Source organism: Artemia franciscana, chromosome 19, assembly GCF_032884065.1.
Source record: "Artemia franciscana chromosome 19, ASM3288406v1, whole genome shotgun sequence".
Taxonomy (NCBI): domain Eukaryota; kingdom Metazoa; phylum Arthropoda; class Branchiopoda; order Anostraca; family Artemiidae; genus Artemia; species Artemia franciscana.
Genome location: NC_088881.1, coordinates 30827489 through 30847881, shown reverse-complemented (window position 1 = coordinate 30847881; position 20393 = coordinate 30827489). Strand labels below are relative to the sequence as shown.

Below are 20393 nucleotides of genomic sequence, written 5' to 3'. Positions count from 1 at the left end.
TCTTATGAGTAAGACTATCAAAATCTTTCCGCACATCAAGAAAAATAGCGGCTGGTATTTTTCCAGAATCTAAAGCGGTATGAAGAAAAATGATGAGTCTAGTGCATGCTTGCTCCGTAGTATGTTTCGATCGAAATCCGAACTGATGATTTTGCAAAAACTCCTTAGATTGTAAAAAACTTGTGAGCCTTTTTTGCATCGGTTTTTCAAATATTTTTGAAAACACTGAAAGAAGGGAAATTGGTTGGTAATTTGACGGGTCACTTCTGTTCCCACCCTTAAATAGAGTTATCACTCTCGCAGTTTTTAGGGACCTAGGAAACTTTCCTCTTTCAAACGACATATTAATAAGCTTTGTTAAAGGGCCAGAATACGACTCATACAGCAGGGAGAAATTTCAAAAAAGGAACTTGCACATAGAAACAAATGATCAAAACACTGCATTCTCCCCCTCCTTAATATAATTTATACCATAAAACTGTGTTTGTTTTCTTAGCGATGGTATCATTACCCCCTGAACTCTTATCCAGATGTAATTTGAAGATAATATTCTACCAAGTACAAAATCTTAGTTATTACACAATAACCTAAAAGTGTTTGAAGAACTAAGGATACCAAAATAAACGCATTCTTTGCCTTATGGACTCTTTTTGGTTATATTCAGTTGAAAACCTCAATTTTTTACCATTATTCTTAAGGTTGTTTCAAAAAGTTTGAAGTTTTTAGACCAGTGTCTCATTTTCTTCAGTGTTGTTACGTTGAACTGCAAGAATAAATTATTAAGACTTGTTAACAGAGTTTGACAACAGAATTCGTCCGTAAAAATGCAAATTTCAAAATATACTGCTTCATAAATACAGCTATGCCTTGACAGTTTGACTCTTTTTCTCAACTCTGCTTTTTAAAACAGTAGAAAACTTCAGCGTAAAGAGCGGGGCGTTGATGAGGGAGCAGCCCCTTTCATATACGAAGTAATTTCCGTTCATTTTCAGTTTTAAAGTCGCTCCTTACTTTCAGCTAAAAAACTTGTTTTTTTTTTTATTTAATTTCTAAACGTTTTTGAATCAATGCATGTTTTGATTTTGGCTCTCCGCAGAGGAATAATTAACACGAAATTTGCAAGTTTTTTTTTGGCTAAATGGCTTTCTCATAGTTTTGATCGAATGATTTTGAGAAAAAAGGGAACGGTGGAGGAAGCCCAGTTGCCCTGCGATTTTTTGGCTACTTAAAAAGGCAACTAGAACTTTTAATTTTTTACGAATGTTTTTATTAGTAAAAGATAAACCTAACTTATAAATTAGCTTACGCAACTTTTGTAATCTCATGTTTTTATTACATATATGAGGTGTTCACTCCCTTGTCAGTACCTCGCTCTTTACACTAAATATTAAATTTTGTCCCAATTCATTAAGAATGGCCCCTGAATCACAAAGACTGTAGAATAAATAGTTGAAATCACTAAAAATGCTTTAGCGTAAAGAGCGAGGTAGTAGGAGGAGGTGAGCCCCTCATATGCGTAGTAATTTCTGTTCGCTTTAAGTTTTAATGCTGCTCCTTATTTCCAGTTGAAAAAACTTTTCATATTTATTTTTTCATTGTTTTTTTTAAATAACGCTAGAAAATCCTGCGTTCCTTTCATGGAAATCTTCTTCCCCCATGACAAATTCTTAGATGGAAAGTTCCCCCAAAATATCCCCCTCTTGTCAACCCCTCCCCCGACAGAAAAATCCCCCTGAAAACGTCTGTAAACTTCCCAATAACCATTACTATACGTAAGCACTAGTCAAAGTTTGTAACTTGTAGCCCCTCCCACGGGGACTGTGGGGGAGTAAGTCGTCCCCAAAGACATAGTTATAAGGTTTTTTGACTACGCTGAATAAAATGGCTATCTCATAATTTTGATCCGTTGACTTTGGGAAAATAATTAGTGTGGGAGGGGGCCTAGATTCCCTCCAATTTTTTCGGTCACTTAAAAAAGGCACTAGAACTTTTCATTTCCGTTATAATGATCCGTCTCGCAAGATTCTAGGACCACTAGGTCGATACGATCGCCCCTAGGGAAAAAAAACAAACAAATAAACACGCATCCGTGATCTGCCTTCTAGCAAAAAATACAAAATTCCACATTTTTGGAGATAGGAGCTTGAAACTTCCACAATATGGGACACTCTGATACGCTTAACACTCTGATACGCTAAATCTGATGGTGTGATTTTCGTTAAGATTCTATAACTTTTAGGGGGTGTTTTCCCCTATTTTCTAAAATAAGGCAAATTTTCTCAGGCTCGTAACTTTTGATAAATAAGACTAAACTTGATGAAACTTACATTTTAAAATCAGCATTAAAATGCGATTCTTTTGATGTAGCTATTGGTATCAATATTCCATTTTTTAGAGTTTTGGTTACTATTGAGCCGGGTCACTCCTTACTACAGTTCGTTACCACGAACTGTTTGAAAACTCTACTTTCTGAAACCGTTGGTGCTACATATTATTAGTTTTTTTTCTGATTTCTCACCAATGTTTTTTGTTAATTTGCTAGCTACTAGACATGGCAGGTACCTTCTTAGCCATGGCAAATATTATGTAGAATTCCCACATCCTTGCAACAGATCGGTCCCAACGGAGGTGCCATGTAGCATTACTCTCGACTCCAGAAGCATTTCAGCAGGAGTATTGAGTCAAGTAAGACAAGTCTACTACCAAAAATTGCATAACTGCATACGCAGGTAGTTATAGTTCAAAATCCAAATTCCAAATTTTTCCTAATTTTTCAAGATGTATGTAGTGTGTAAGTACCAATTAAACGGTTGGAATTCATTTTCACCCTACATGGTACCTTAAAACAAGGGGTAAGATCATATATGCCCTCTGGTTCTCACCAGTTGGTATTTATTTGTTTCAAGTTTTAAAAGAAAATGGTAGTTTCTTTAAAAAAAGCTCAAAGAAAAAGAAATCAGTTAACCATTTATACTAATCTGACTTTCTAAACGGCAGTGTAACTGTCTTATCAGTTAATATATTTATGGCAAACGTTATTAAATCCCTTTAGTGTTTCTTTTAACGCGTAAGAAAGCAGTTTATTGTCTTTAAGCGAAAGGATAATTTGACAAAATATAATTTTTGGTACATTTTTTTTGTTTAGCATAAAGTTAAGTTTTTCCCTTTAGCTCGTGGACTTATAAATATTTGTGTACTAATTCAAAAGGCGTCAACCATATTTATGACAATTAATATTTATATTCCATCCACTCAAACAAAACAGGTTGAATTCCTTTATTGACTGGTTAATAGTCAAAACTATTGAGTGGTTCAATTCCTTTTTCCCATCTTATGTGGCTCCCAACATATAAAAATTTTCTGTTTTTCCCCGTAATAGCCTCTTTTCTTTGTCACAAAAATAGTAGGATATTTACATGTTTTAAAAATCGTAGTGGCTGTTTTTTGCATATCAGATAAAAAAAAAGCTCTGTTTCGTAAATAAAAAAGCTCTGTTTCGTACATAAAAAAGCTGTGTTTCGTACATAAAAAAAGTTGTGTTTCGTACATAAAAAAAGCTGTGTTTCATACATAAAAAAAGCTCTGTTGCGTACATAAAAAAGCTCTGTTTCGTACATACAAAAAACTGTGTTTCGTACATAAAAAAGCTCTATTTCGTACATAAAAAAAGCTGTGTTTTGTACAAAAAAAGCTCTGTTTCGTACATAAAAAAAGCTGTGTTTCGTACATAAAAAAAGCTGCGTTTCGTACATAAAAAAAGCTCTGTTTCGTACATAAAAAAGCTCTGTTTCGTACATAAAAAAAGCTCTGTTTCGTACATAAAAAAAGCTGTGTTTCGTACATAAAAAGGCTCTTTTTCCTATATAAAAAAAGCTGTGTTTCGTACATAAAAAAAAGCTCTGTTTCGTACATGAAAAAAGCTGTATTTCGTACATAAAAAAGCTCTGTTTCGTACATAAAAAAAAGCTGCGTTTCGTACATAAAAAAGCTCTGTTTCATACATAAAATAAGCTGTGTTCTTACATAAAAAAAAAACTCTGTTTCGTACATAAAAAAAGCTGTGTTTCGTACATAAAAAAGCTCTGTTTCGTACATAAAAAAAGTTCTGTTTCGTATCTAAAAAAGCTCTGTTTCGTACTTAAAAAAAGCTCTATTTCGTACATAAAAAAGCTCTGTTTCGTACATAAAAAAAGCTCTGTTTCGTACATAAGAAAAGCTGTGTTTCGTACGTAAAAAAAGCTCTGTTTCGTACACAAAAAAGCCGTGTTTTGTACATAAAAAAAAGCTCTGTTTCGTACATAAAAAAGCTCTGTTTCGTACATAAAAAAGCTGTGTTTCGTACATAAAAAAAGCTCTGTTTCGTACATAAAAAAAGCTCTGTTTCGTACATAAAAGAGCTCAGTTTTGTACATAAAAAAGCTCTGTTTTGTACATAAAAAAGCTCTGTTTCGTACATGAAAAAAGCTGTGTTTCGTACATAAAAAAGCTCTGTTTCGTACATAAAAAAAGCTGTGTTTTGTACATAAAAAAGCTCTGTTTCGTACATAAAAAAAGCTGTGTTTCGTACATAAAAAAAGCTGCGTTTCGTACATAAAAAAAGCTCTGTTTCGTACATAAAAAAGCTCTGTTTCGTACATAAAAAAAGCTCTGTTTCGTACATAAAAAACGCTGTGTTTCGTACATAAAAGGCTCTTTTTCCTATATAAAAAAAGCTGTGTTTCGTACATAAAAAAAAGCTCTGTTTCGTACATGAAAAAAGCTGTATTTCGTACATAAAAAAGCTCTGTTTCGTACATAAAAAAAGCTGCGTTTCGTACATAAAAAAGCTCTGTTTCGTACATAAAAAAAGCTGTGTTTCTTACATAAAAAAAAGCTCTGTTTCGTACATAAAAAAAGCTGTGTTTCGTACATAAAAAAGCTCTGTTTCGTACATAAAAAAAGTTCTGTTTCGTATCTAAAACAGCTCTGTTTTGTACTTCAAAAAAGCTCTATTTCGTACATAAAAAAGCTCTGTTTCGTACATAAAAAAGCTCTGTTTCGTACATAAGAAAAGCTGTGTTTCGTACGTAAAAAAAGCTCTGTTTCGTACACAAAAAAGCCGTGTTTTGTACATAAAAAAAAGCTCTGTTTCGTACATAAAAAAGCTCTGTTTTGTACATAAAAAAGCTGTGTTTCGTACATAAAAAATGCTCTGTTTCGTACATAAAAAAAGCTCTGTTTCGTACATAAAAGAGCTCAGTTTTGTACATAAAAAAGCTCTGTTTCGTACATAAAAAAGCTCTGTTTCGTACATGAAAAAAGCTATGTTTCGTATATAAAAAAGCTGTGTTTTGTACATAAAAAAAGCTCTGTTTCGTACATAAAAAAAGCTTTGTTTCGTACATAAAAAAAGCTCTGTTTCGTACATAAAAAAAACTCTGTTTCATACATAAAAAAGCTCTGTTTCGTATATAAAAAAGCTCTGTTTCGTACATAAAAAAGCTGTGTTTCGTACATAAAAAAAGCTCTGTTACGTAAATAAAAAAAGCTGTGTTTCGTGCATAAAAAAAGCTCTGTTTCGTACATAAAAAAGCTCTGTTTCGTACATAAAAAAGCTATGTTTCGTACATAAAAAAAGCTGTGTCTCGTACATAAAAAAAGCTCTGTTTCGTAAATAAAAAAAGCTGTGTTTCGTACATAAAAAAAGCTCTGTTTCGTACATAAAAAAGCTCTGTTTCGTACATGAAAAAAAATGTGTTTCGTACATAAAAAAGCTCTGTTTCGTACATAAAAAAGCAGTGTTTCGTACATAAAAAAAGCTCTGTTTCGTACATAAAAAAAGCTGTGTTTCGTAAATAAAAAAGCTGTGTTTCGCACATAAAAAAGCTCTGTTTGGTACATAAAAAAAGCTCTGTTTCGTATATAAAAAAGCTCTGTTTCGTACATAAAAAAAGCTCTGTTTCGTACATAAAAAAGCTCTGTTACGCACATGAAAAAAGCTATGTTTCGTACATAAAAAAAGCTCTGTTTCGTACATAAAAAAGCTGTGTTTTGTACATAAAAAAAGCTCTGTTTCGTACATAAAAAAAGCTCTGTTTCGTCAATAAAAAAAGCTCTGTTTCGTACAAAAAAAAGCTCTGTTTCGTACATAAAAAAAGCTCTGTTTCGTACATAAAAAATCTGTGTTTCGTACATAAAAAAGCTGTGTTTCGTACATAAAAAAAGCCGTGTTTCGTACATAAAAAAAGCTCTGTTTCGTACATAAAAAAAGCTGTGTTTCTTACATAAAAAAAGCTGTGTTTTGTACATAAAAAACGTCTGTTTCGTATATAAAAAAACTCTGTTTCGTACATAAAAAAGCTGTGTTTCGTACATAAAAAAACTCTGTTTCGTGCATAAAAAAGCTCTGTTTCGTATATAAAAAAAGCTCTGTTTCGTAAATAAGAAAAGCTGTGTTTCTTACGTAAAAAAAGCTCTGTTTCGTACATAAATGAAGCTCTGTTTCGTACATAAAAAAGCTCTGTTTCGTACATAAAAAAGTTGTGTTTCGTACATAAAAAAAGCTTTGTTTCATACATAAATAAAGCTCTGTTTCGTACATAAAAAAGCTCTGTTTCGTACATAAAAAAAAGCTCTGTTTCGTAAATAAGAAAAGCTGTGTTTCGTCCGTAAAAAAAGCTCTGTTTCGTATATAAAAAAGCTGTGTTTTATACATAAAAAAGCTCTGTTTCGTACATAAAAAAAGCTGTGTTTCTTACATAAAAAAAGCTCTGTTTCGTACATAAAAAAAGCTGTGTTTTGTACAAAAAAAGCTCTTTTTCGTACATAAAAAAAGCTCTGTTTCATACATAAGAAAAGCTGTGTTTTGTACATAAAAAAGCTGTGTTTTTTACAACAAAAGCTACTTCATAATAAATAATCAACAGTGTTACAGTTTTTTAACCATCCTTATGAACATTGAAGGGAGAAAGTGTCATGATTCACATTTATGAATGATGTAGCCTAAGTAAGTATTTTAGAATGTCTAAGATGTATAGATCTTATACTAAGATGTATAAATAAACCTGCTTCTTGCATTAAAATCTGTTCCATAATAAGCAACAGATTAAGTTGCACCTTCTTAAACTGCTATCAACGGTTACCGTTAAGTCCGTTGTGACATTATAACTGTTATATCGGTTATTCATCTCCAGTAAAATCTGTATTGTTTAACCTTTGGAACTACTTAAAAGCCTCTGGAAGTACTGCTATCCTTTTAAAATTTATAATAATTAATTATATTTTTATATATATTATTATATATAATATATATTATATATATTAATTATATTTAAATTAAAAATTATTTTATCCTTTTAAAACCTACGAGAGACACGTATTTTGGCTAATTAAAAATGGTGCGGACAATGACAACTCAGACTACTTTGTATAACAACTGATGATGTAGGTCTTACGGGTAAACGTTTGGTATTGGTTTCGTAACATATAATCATTTCACATTCTTTTTTCAAAATTTTAAGTGACTGCATGCAGAGATACATGAAAAAGAGCTTTTATTTGCTACATCAAAACACATCCAAACTCTACTATTTAATTCTTAAGGTCTGCTAGAAAATGTGATTACATTTAACAGATCAATTATCCTTTCCCCCCACTTCTAACAAACCTTTTAAAGGAGCTAATAGAGCTTGGAAATGTAAATGAAAGACATTTAAAAAACAAATATGATAGTAAATGAAAGGCTTTTTTTGTTTACTATTGATGTATGAACAGTTATTGAAAGCTGTATAGCAAATTGGCAAATAAGAAGGAAAACTTTGTGAAACGTATTTCAGTCATGATCCGAATGCCAGATTTTTATCCTGAAAAAAAAAGTTGCTACACCAAGTATACTGTTATGATAGGCTATATCGCGGCTTCTTCTTCTAGTAAAGTATCTATTCATTTAGAAGTGACCTATTAGCAAAGCCAGGACGGTTTTGTATCATCGTACTGTCTTTTTTTGGGACAACAGTACAATGGGGTTAAGTGTTTAAAATGGTTTAAGTGCCCAAACAGCAGAGCACAACACTCTTCCATCATAACCTGTCCAAAACTCTACTCTTTATCTTGCCCTCTATTAAATAAGTTCCAACTTCCATTAAACCCTTTTTTGACTTCCTACGATCCTATTTGAGAACGACCTGCCTTTTGTCTGGCCCGAGACGGATGGACACAAAGGGTAGTCCATGGCAATCTACCATCGCTCATCTATAATACGAGGCCTAGCCTTCTTAACATTTCTTTCAGTATAACCCTAAAAAGCAGGGAATCACCATGTTTTTACAAGGCTCTTTTTTTCATAATAGTTTTTATTCATAGGATTTAATTTTAACTGTAGGATTTTGGAATGAATTAAATGAGGTTAATGTCAAATAAAAACAGTAATCCTGTTAACAAACAGAACAATTTTGGTTTAGTTTTACCATCAGTCAAATTTCACATTACGGTAGATCATACTTTTTTTTGTATTTTATAGGGTGCAATTGAGTGTTAATGGTTTACCTTTAGATCTTGCATTATTCACATTCTTTCTATGAAAGCCGTTAGATTTGCCAAATTTAAAAATTAACTGAAAAATGAAAAAAAAACAGTCAGGAATTTTTACCACGAAGTCAGTTACACTACCAAATCAAATTCAATACAGTCAAATGGATAAATGTAAAAAAAAAAATGAAAGAGTACATTTTGTTAGCCGTTTGTTACTCGTAAACTTTTCTAAGAGAGAGAGAAAGATGGGTTTATTAATATAAATAATACAACAAAACAAGCAAATGGCCCGAAGCAAAGCTTGTTTGGGCTTACAACCCCAATACACATACATATAAAACAATACGAAAAAGAAGAAAAAATAAAAAGAAAAGAAAAGGAAAAGAAAAAAGAAAGAAAGAAGAAGAAGAAAAAATCAATTACCCTGCATTTCAATCGAAACGGATTTACACTTCAAAAGAGACAAAACAAAAGAAGCTAAAAGCACTTAACCAGTATCGCCAAAATCAAAACCAACATCTTGGCTCCACTTGAGGTCCACTCAACTATCAAAACCATAAATATTAAGGCAAAATAGCTTTAATTCCCGCCGAAATTCAAGAAAGCTATCCAAGTTTCTCAAAGTCGTAGGTAAACAATTCCATGCATGGGGTCCTAGATGCCGAATAGAGAATTGAGATCTACGAGTAATAGTAAGCGGACGACGAATTATATCGGACTGTCTCGTAGAATGTGTATGAATATCACTTCCTAATTCAAACATACTTTTAAAACATATTGGTAAACAATTTTGAAAATATTTATATATAAACAGGCTTCGATAAAAAATAATAAGTCCTGCTAAAGGCAAGATTTTGCAATCTATATACCTCTTTTGTACCGAGTCTTTAAAACCTACACCACATAACACTCGAAGCGCTTTATTCTGCTAAACTCGAACACGATCGAGATGAGAAGGAAATGTACTACCCCAAACATTGCAACAATATAGCAGATAAGGATGAATTAAGGAATAATACATTGTTCTTAAAATATCTCTTGGGAAAATATACTGCAACTTTCTTAAAATGCCAACATTCCTAGCGAGTTTAAGACTAATATAATCTATATGTTCTCTAAAGCTGAGACATTCATCAATTAAAACTCCTAGATATTTTGTACAATTCATTCTTAGAATACCCATTTCAGCAATATTAAGTCTATCTATGCAAGGGTAATAATTTGAGCTCCTACCATACAATAAAAAGCAAGATTTACTATAATTCAAATTTAACTTATTAAGCTTCATCCAATTGTGTACAAACTCCAGACAAGAACTAATACGACTCAACAGCTGAATTCCTGTTCGTGCAGCCACAGTTATATGAGTATCATCCGCAAAGCTGGGGACAATTACTTTTTCCCCGTCACATCCAATGTCAAGATCATACGAAATCATATTAAAAGCTCTACATAAATCATTTATAAAAATTAAAAATAACAGGGGACCAAGAACAGATCCTTGAGGTACTCCAAATTTAACACTACTGACTGAAGAAACATTATCTCCTAGTTGTACATATTGAGTTCTTTCTTTTAAAAACGAGGACAGTAATTCAAGAAATGGTCCTCTAAAACCGTAATTTTCTAATTTGGCAATGAGTATAAAATGGTCAACGCAGTCAAAAGCTTTTACAATATCAAGAAAAACAGAAGCGACTTTCATACCATTATCCAACGCATCATTCACAAAAGTTGTCAAAAATAAAACAGCATGCTCAGTAGATAAACCCTTCCGAAAACCAAATTGATTTGGATTAAAAAATGATTTACTCTCCAAAAATTCAACCATTCTTTTAACTATCAATTTCTCAAACAATCTAGATACTACTGGTAATAAAGAAATGGGCCTATAATTTCCTAGTACATTTTTATCTCCACCTTTATAGACAGGAATAACTTTTGCAATTTTAAAACAACTTGGAAACACCCCAGTCCTTAAACATTCATTAAATAAATACACTAAATGACCGGAAATAACAGGGTAAATATACTTTAAAGTTTTAACTGTTACAAAATCAGAGCCTGAAGCTCCAATTTTTAAATTTTTCAATGTTTCAGAAAGCTCAGAAGCGTTGATTGGCTTCAAATACGCCGAAACATCACTTGCATTCGATAAATATTTCTTAAAACTACCTTCATGCTCAGAAATAACTATACTTTGGACCAAATCCTTTCCCACATTAGCAAAATGACGGCACATTCTATCAGCAGTTGTACTATCATTATGTATACCGTCAGGAAATATACCATCATTATTAGGACTTACGACGGATTTTATAATTTGCCATGTTTTTCTAGGGTTACCTTCACAAGATTTAAATTTATTACGATAGTAATCAGCTTTGGCTTTACGAAGTAGTGCATTTAACTGGTTACTATAAATCTTGTATTCTGTTTTATCACTTACGCTATTACTAGCCGCACACATTTTGAACAAATATCTTCTTCTAATAATAGCCTTTAAAAGAGCTTGGGTGATCCAGGGTTTCTTTGGAGTTTCTCTACGACGAGTTGCATTTTTACAAATACTACAATCAATCAATAAACTATTTATAATTGAATACCAGTTTTGAAACTTAGCATTAATATCTAGTTCATTACTATTTAAAAATTCAAAATTACATTTCTCTAACTTTACTTTATAAAGAATGAGCACATTATTATCAATGATCACTTTTTTATATCTATTTTGTGAATTTGAGTTAAGCCTAGTACCTTTACTAAAAAAAATTTGAACACTCAAAAATATCCCAAAATGGTCAGATACTTCATTTATTATCACACTTGCATTGTAGTAACTGACATTAGCAAAAATATTATCAATCAACGATGCTGAAATGAAGAAATGTGATGAGAATATGTCAAATGTAAAAGGATGCGTGAAATCAAGAGTACTATTAAGAAAAAATGTTGCATTGAAGTGAAATGTAAATTAAAAAAAAAGGTATTCGAAATAAAAACAAATAAAATATTAAAACCAGAATGGGCCCAAACACCAATCCAAAATTAACAGATAGCCTCTTTAAATCCTAAATTTGGGCAGTAGCTCACCAATTTTGGTACCTAAGAATTTAATTTTATAGTTCTCAAAAATCAGGCATGGTGACTGTTTATGTCGATACTTGGAAATGAGAGTAAAACCTTTCATTTGGCATGCCTGTGTATAGAATATCAGTGGGATCAGCACTCAATAAAATAATTAGTCGGGATATGGAAAAAATAGGGTCAAATATCCGTTGAAGAATTACCCCCTCTTTTCCTTCAAGAAGAAAAACTAAATATTCATCTGAGTCGTCTGTTCTAGGAAAATTGCTATTCATTGCATTGCTGAATTTACTTTGGTAATATAACCTCGAATTTTTGACAAAAACTCATAACTGATTACTTTCGTTTCCTTTTGATATTAAATGGGGCAAACCTGGTGACACTTTCCAATGGTAAAGCATCAACTGGCAATTGCACCCTATAAAATACACAAAAAGAATGAATTATCTTAATATGAACACTGAATGATGGTAAGACTGAATCCAAAATTGTTTTGTTTTTTTTTTGTTTTTTTTTACATCTTATTCACCTTGTACTACATGGAAATTAATCAAGAAAAAAAATGGAAACAATACTAAGACATAGCACCCTGAAGTGAACATAAATGAAAACGATGTTGCATTGAAGGGGAAGGATACTGTTGCAGATTATTTATTGTAATTGTTTTTCCCATATTAGTGCTACTGTTGAGCTGGAACCCCCTGAATCTTTATTTGATTCATATAAAGATTATCTATCACCATCCAAAAATTCTAGTATGCTCCTGGCTCCTGTTACTTTCAGTGAAATCCAGAAAGGAGTTACGAATTTAAAGAGTGGTAATTCACTATGTCTAGTTGGGCCCTCCACAAAAACTTTGAAAGAACTTGCTTGCGTAATCCATGTCCTGTTTCTTCATATTTTAAACACATCCATATCATCAGAGATGTTTCCGAAAGTATGGAAATCTGCACGAGTAATTTCAATTCGTAAGAAAGGTGATAAGAGAGATGTAGGCAACTGTCGCCCAATTCTTTCGCAACTAATTCTTTCTCCAATATATAAAACTCTAGAAAAAATTATTTAAAAAATAGTTGTTACGTATCTTAATAAAAAGAATTTATTTACTGAAAATCAGTTTGGATTCAGGTCGGGTCATTCCACTGAACAAGCTATTGCTCCGCTAAGATTAGAGATTAGTGATTCACTAAAAGATAATGATGTGTCTGCTCTTTACTGTGATATAAAAAATGCATTTGAAACACTAAAACATTAAATCTTGATGGAAAAAATGAATAACACAGCCATTAGAGGTAAAGGCCTAGATCTAATAAAATCTTACCTGCATGGTCGAAAAATTCAGGTAGAAATAAATGGGCATCTGTCAAGCCATATCGCTATTGATGATATTGGAGGTCCCCAGGGATTAGTATTGGTGCCATTACTATTTTTATATTATACTAGCTGTTGGGTTGGCATTTCGCGCCACTCAAACACCTAGTTGGTGGGGGTGCTTCGCACCACCCCCAAAGCCCCTCTCGCGCGTAAGTCGTTACGCGCCATATTAGTTACGCGCCATTATAGTTTTGTCCCTGTGTTCCATCTGTTAATATAGATAGATATATATATTTTTAACTACGTAAAAATTGCGAATATATAACATTCTTAGCTGTCCCATTGTCTGTGCATATAAATAGATTGTCAGGTTTACCGACTCTTGAACATACAACATATAATTGTCCATGGGAAAAACAATCTGTATTCAGATCTATACCTCATTATTCTAATGATTGCCCTTGAGCTTTGTTGATGGTGATTGCTAATCGAACATCCCCTGTGTCCCCGTCGTCATTTATATATCCTCCTGTGCCCCCTTGCGTCCCCGTTGTTGTTGTTGTTTCTCTGTGTTCCGGTCGTCATTTGTGTCCCAGTGTCCCAGTTTGTAATTTCTCTTTGAGTGTCGCGGTCGTCATTTATTTTCCCTGTGTCCCAGTCGTCATTTGTGTCCCGGTGCTTTTTTGATGGTGATTGCTAATTGAACATTCCTTGTGTCCCGGTCACTTTCTCTTTGAGTGTCCCGGTCGTTATTTGTGTCCCGATGTCACGGTCTGTAATTTCGTCAGTCGACAAACATGACGTCAGTCGAAACACAAACATGACGTCACTCGACAGACACACAGACAACTTATTTTTATATATATAGACTAGCTGTTGGAGTGGTGCTTCGTGCCCCCCGGAGCCCCTCCCCCACACACGTAAGTCCTTACGCGCCATACTAGTTACGCGCCATTGTAGTTGTGTCCCTGTGTCCCACCTGTGAACATAGATATATATATATATATATATATATATATATATATATATATATATATATATATATATATATATATATATATATATATATATATATATATATATATATATATATATTTTTAACTACATAAAACTTGCGAATTTACAACATTCTTGGCTGTCCCATTGTCTGTGCATATAAATAGATTGTCAAGTTTACTGACTCTTGAACATGCAACATATAATTGTCCATAAGAAAAACAATCTGTATTCAGATCTATACCTCATTATTCTAATGATTGCCTTTGAGCTTTGTTGATGGTAATTGCTAATCGAACATTCCCTGTGTCCCCGTCGTCATTTATATATCTCCCTGTGCCCCCAGGCGTCCCCGTCGTTGTTGTTTCCCTGTGTCCCGGCCGTCATTTGTGTCCCGGTGTCCCAGTCCGTAATTTCTCTTTGAGTGTCGCGATCGTCATTTATATTCCCTGTGTCCCGGTGTCCCGTTCGTCGTCCCAGTCGTCATTTTGGGCCCGGTCGTCATTTGTGTTCTGGTGTCCCGGGTCTGTAATTTCTCTTTGAGTGTCCTGGTCGTCATTTATATTCCCTGTGTCCCGGTCGTCATTTGTGTCCCGGTGCTTTGTTGATGGTGATTGCTAATCGAACATATCTTGTGTCCCGGTCGCTTTCTCTTTGAGTGTCCCGGTCGTCATTTATATTCCCTACTAGCTGTTGGGGTGGCGCTTCGCGCCACCCCAACACCTTGTTGGTGGGGGCACTTTGAGCCCCCCCCCAAGCCCCCCCACGTGCGAAAGTCGTTACGCGCCATATTAGTTACGCACCATTGTAGTTGTGTCCCTGTGTCCCACCTGTGAATATATATATATATATTTGTAACTACGTAAAACTTGCAAATTTACAACATTCTGGGCTGCCCCATTATCTGTGCATATAAATAGGTTGTCAGGTTTACCGACTCTTGAACATGCAACATATAATTGTCCATGGGAAAACCTATCTGTATTCAGATCTATACCTAGGTATTCTAATGATTGCCATTGAGCTTTGTTGATGGTGATTGCTAATCAAACATTCCCTGTTTCCCCGTCGTCATTTATATATCCCCCTGTGCCCCCTTGCGTCCCCGTTGTTGTTGTTTCCCTGTGTCCTGGTCGTCATTTGTGTCCCAGTGTCCCAGTCTGTAATTTCTCTTTGAGTGTCGCGGTCGTCATTTATATTCCCTGTGTCCCGATGTCCCGGTCATCATTTTTGTCCCGGTCGTCATTTGTGTTCCGGTGTCCCGGTCTGTAATTTCTCTTTGAGTGTTCTGGTCGTCATTTATATTCCCCGTGCTTTTGTGCAAAGCTGTGCAAAGCGTTTTTTGTGCAAAGCTTTTTCCCCGTGCAAAGCACCGGGACATTTGTGTCCCGGTGCTTTGTTGATGGTGATTGCTAATCGAACCTTCCTTGTGTCCCGGTCGCTTTCTCTTTGAGTGTCCCGGTCGTCATTTATATACCCTACTAAATGTTGGGGTGGCATCCCCCAAGCCCCCCCCCCCGCGCGCGTAAGTCGTTACGCGCCATATTAGTTACGCGCCATTGTAGTTGTGTTCCTGTGTCCCACCTGTGAATATATATATATATATATATATATATATATACTATATATATATATATATATATATATATATATATATATATATATATATATATATATATATATATATTGCGCCCCCCAAGCCCCCCTGCGCGCGTAAGTCGTTACGCGCCATATTAGTTACGCGCCATTGTGTCCCTGTGTCCCACCTGTGAATAGAGATAGATATAAATATATGTTTTTAACTACGTAAAACATGCGAATATACAACATTCTTCCCTGTCCCATTGTCTGTGCATATAAATAGATTGTCAGGTTAACTGACTCTTGAACATGCAACATATAATTGTCCATGGGAAAAACAATCCGTATTCAGATCTATACCTCATTATTTTAATGATGTGTCCCTGTGTCCCGGTTGTCATTTATATTCCCTGTGTCCCGGTGTCCCAGTTTGTAATTTCTCTTTGAGAGTCCCGGTCGTCATTTATATTCCCTGTGTCCCGGTGTCCCGGTCGTCCTTTGTGTCCCGGTCTGTAATTTCTATTCGAACAATCCCTGTGTCCCGGTCGTCATTTATATATCCCGCCTGTGCCCCCGTCGTCCCCGTTGTAGTTTTGTCTCTGTGTCCCGGTCGTCATTTATATTCCCTGTGTCCCGGTCGTGATTTGTGTCCGGGTGTCCCAGTCTGTAATTTCTCTTTGAGGTTCCCGGTCGTCACTTATATTCCCTCTGACTCGGTCGTCATTTGTGTCCTGGTCTGTAATTTCTCTTTGAGTGTTTTTTCTTTTTAGTTTTTTTTTAGTTTTTTATCTTTTTTCTTTTTTCAGTTTTCTTTTTCTTCTTTATTTTTCAGCGTCACTATGAAGTACATATCGACGAACCTTTGTTTTTTTAACTTAAATCTGGTAGGCATTGATGACCATATCCAAGTCAAAATCCCAAACCCAATCATCATCGCTATCATTTTCAGTTTTGATATGTTTTGACTCTCGCTGTCCAGGTGGATTTTCATCTAACTGCGCGGTTTTGCATTAGCCGCAATCCTGTTTTCTTGCTGTTCTTGTGATTCCCCGGCACGCTTTCTTTTCTTACTTTCTCTATCAGCTGCAAGCCTGTTTTCTTGCTGTTCTTGTGATTCCTCGGAACGCTTTCTTTTCTTACTTTCTCTATCAGCAGCAAGTTTTTTGGCATAAACTCTTTGAGCAGCTTCCTCGGCTGTTGCCATTGTAGGTTCTTCAGTCATGGCAACAATTTGTTCACAGTTAAATATTTTTCTGTGAACAAATGTCTTAAATACCGTTAATGACGTCACCGTCATAGCAAAAATGACGACAACTAACTTCATGACGTCAGTCGACACAGAAACATGACGTCACCTGACAGACAGACACACAGACAGACAACTTATTTTTATATATATACTAGCTGTTGGGGTGGCGCTTCGCGCCACCCCAACACCTAGTTGGCGGGGCGCTTCGCGCCCCCCCAAGCCCCACCCCGCGCGCGTAAGTCGTTACGTGCCATATTAGTTATGCGCCATTGTAGTTGTGTCCCTGTGTCCCACCTCTGAATATAGATAGATTTATATATGTGTTTCAAACTACGTAAAAATTGCGAATAAACAACATTCTTGGCTTTCCCATTGTCTGTGCATATACAAAGCCGTATGTACTAATAATGAGGTCATATGCAAACGCTCTTTTTACAAACAAACAAACATGCATCCACACAACTCGTTTTTATATAGATAGATAGATAGATAGATACAATACAAATTAACTGCGTAAAACGTGCGAATATACAACATTCTTCGCTGTCCAATTGTCGCTGCATATAAATACATTGTCAGGTTTACCGACCCTCGAACATGCAACGTACAATTGTCCATGGGAAAAACAATCAGTATTAAGATCTATACCACATTTTTCTAATGATTGACCTTGAGCTTTGTTAATGGTGATTGTCCCGGTCGTCATTTATATTCCCTACTAGCTGTTGGGGTGGCGCTTCGCGCCACCCCAACACCTTGTTGGTGGGGGCGCTTTGAGCCCCCCCCCCAAGCCCCCCCACGTGAGAAAGTCGTTACGCGCCATATTAGTTACGCACCATTGTAGTTGTGTCCCTGTGTCCCACCTGTGAATATATATATATATATATTTGTAACTACGTAAAACTTGCAAATTTACAACATTCTGGGCTGCCCCATTATCTGTGCATATAAATAGGTTGTCAGGTTTACCGACTCTTGAACATGCAACATATAATTGTCCATGGGAAAACCTATCTGTATTCAGATCTATACCTCAGTATTCTAATGATTGCCATTGAGCTTTGTTGATGGTGATTGCTAATCAAACATTCCCTGTTTCCCCGTCGTCATTTATATATCCCCCTGTGCCCCCTTGCGTCCCCGTTGTTGTTGTTTCCCTGTGTCCTGGTCGTCATTTGTGTCCCAGTGTCCTAGTCTGTAATTTCTCTTTGAGTGTCGCGGTCGTCATTTATATTCCCTGTGTCCCGATGTCCCGGTCATCATTTTTGTCCCGGTCCTCATTTGTGTTCCGGTGTCCCGGTCTGTAATTTCTCTTTGAGTGTTCTGGTCGTCATTTATATTCCCCGTGCTTTTGTGCAAAGCTGTGCAAAGCGTTTTTTGTGCAAAGCTTTTTCCCCGTGCAAAGCACCGGGACATTTGTGTCCCGGTGCTTTGTTGATGGTGATTGCTAATCGAACATTCCTTGTGTCCCGGTCGCTTTCTCTTTGAGTGTCCCGGTCGTCATTTATATACCCTACTAAATGTTGGGGTGGCATCCCCCAAGCCCCCCCCCCCCCCGCGCGCGTAAGTCGTTACGCGCCATATTAGTTACGCGCCATTGTAGTTGTGTTCCTGTGTCCCACCTGTGAATATAGATATATATATATATATATATATATATATATATATATATATATATATATATATATATACTATATATATATATATATATATATATATATATATATATATATATATATATATATATATATATATATATATATATATATTGCGCCCCCCAAGCCCCCCTGCGCGCGTAAGTCGTTACGCGCCATATTAGTTACGCGCCATTTTGTCCCTGTGTCCCACCTGTGAATAGAGATAGATATAAATATATGTTTTTAACTACGTAAAACATGCGAATATACAACATTCTTCCCTGTCCCATTGTCTGTGCATATAAATAGATTGTCAGGTTAACTGACTCTTGAACATGCAACATATAATTGTCCATGGGAAAAACAATCCGTATTCAGATCTATACCTCATTATTTTAATGATGTGTCCCTGTGTCCCGGTTGTCATTTATATTCCCTGTGTCCCGGTGTCCCAGTTTGTAATTTCTCTTTGAGAGTCCCGGTCGTCATTTATATTCCCTGTGTCCCGGTGTCCCGGTCGTCCTTTGTGTCCCGGTCTGTAATTTCTATTCGAACAATCCCTGTGTCCCGGTCGTCATTTATATATCCCGCCTGTGCCCCCGTCGTCCCCGTTGTAGTTTTGTCCCTGTGTCCCGGTCGTCATTTATATTCCCTGTGTCCCGGTCGTGATTTGTGTCCGGGTGTCCCAGTCTGTAATTTCTCTTTGAGGTTCCCGGTCGTCACTTATATTCCCTCTGACTCGGTCGTCATTTGTGTCCTGGTCTGTAATTTCTCTTTGAGTGTTTTTTCTTTTTAGTTTTTTTTTAGTTTTTTATCTTTTTTCTTTTTTCAGTTTTCTTTTTCTTCTTTATTTTTCAGCGTCACTATGAAGTACATATCGACGAACCTTTGTTTTTTTAACTTAAATCTGGTAGGCATTGATGACCATATCCAAGTCAAAATCCCAAACCCAATCATCATCGCTATCATTTTCAGTTTTGATATGTTTTGACTCTCGCTGTCCAGGTGGATTTTCATCTAACTGCGCGGTTTTGCATTAGCCGCAATCCTGTTTTCTTGCTGTTCTTGTGATTCCCCGGCACGCTTTCTTTTCTTACTTTCTCTATCAGCTGCAAGCCTGTTTTCTTGCTGTTCTTGTGATTCCTCGGAACGCTTTCTTTTCTTACTTTCTCTATCAGCAGCAAGTTTTTTGGCATAAACTCTTTGAGCAGCTTCCTCGGCTGTTGCCATTGTAGGTTCTTCAGTCATGGCAACAATTTGTTCACAGTTAAATATTTTTCTGTGAACAAATGTCTTAAATACCGTTAATGACGTCACCGTCATAGCAAAAATGACGACAACTAACTTCATGACGTCAGTCGACACAGAAACATGACGTCACCTGACAGACAGACACACAGACAGACAACTTATTTTTATATATATACTAGCTGTTGGGGTGGCGCTTCGCGCCACCCCAACACCTAGTTGGCGGGGCGCTTCGCGCCCCCCCAAGCCCCACCCCGCGCGCGTAAGTCGTTACGTGCCATATTAGTTATGCGCCATTGTAGTTGTGTCCCTGTGTCCCACCTCTGAATATAGATAGATTTATATATGTGTTTCAAACTACGTAAAAATTGCGAATAAACAACATTCTTGGCTTTCCCATTGTCTGTGCATATACAAAGCCGTATGTACTAATAATGAGGTCATATGCAAACGCTCTTTTTACAAACAAACCAACATGCATCCACACAACTCGTTTTTATATAGATAGATAGATACATAGATACAATACAAATTAACTGCGTAAAACGTGCGAATATACAACATTCTTCGCTGTCCAATTGTCGCTGCATATAAATACATTGTCAGGTTTACCGACCCTCGAACATGCAACGTACAATTGTCCATGGGAAAAACAATCAGTATTAAGATCTATACCACATTTTTCTAATGATTGACCTTGAGCTTTGTTAATGGTGATTGCAAATACTAATCGAATTGGGAATTGCAATCTTTTAAATTGAAAAAGCAGATCC

The 20393-nt window shown here is 35.7% G+C and overlaps 1 protein-coding gene across 1 annotated transcript in view; it reads left to right on the top strand.

The window, feature by feature from the left end:
- Positions 1-3050: 3050 nt before the first annotated feature.
- LOC136039549 (protein adenylyltransferase Fic-like) overlaps positions 3051-20393 on the top strand; it is a 23563-nt gene continuing 6220 nt past the window's right edge. The window contains exon 1 of the mRNA XM_065723378.1: positions 3051-3126. The gene's annotated coding sequence lies outside the window, so the exon portion shown is untranslated. The remainder of the gene's footprint in view (positions 3127-20393) is intronic.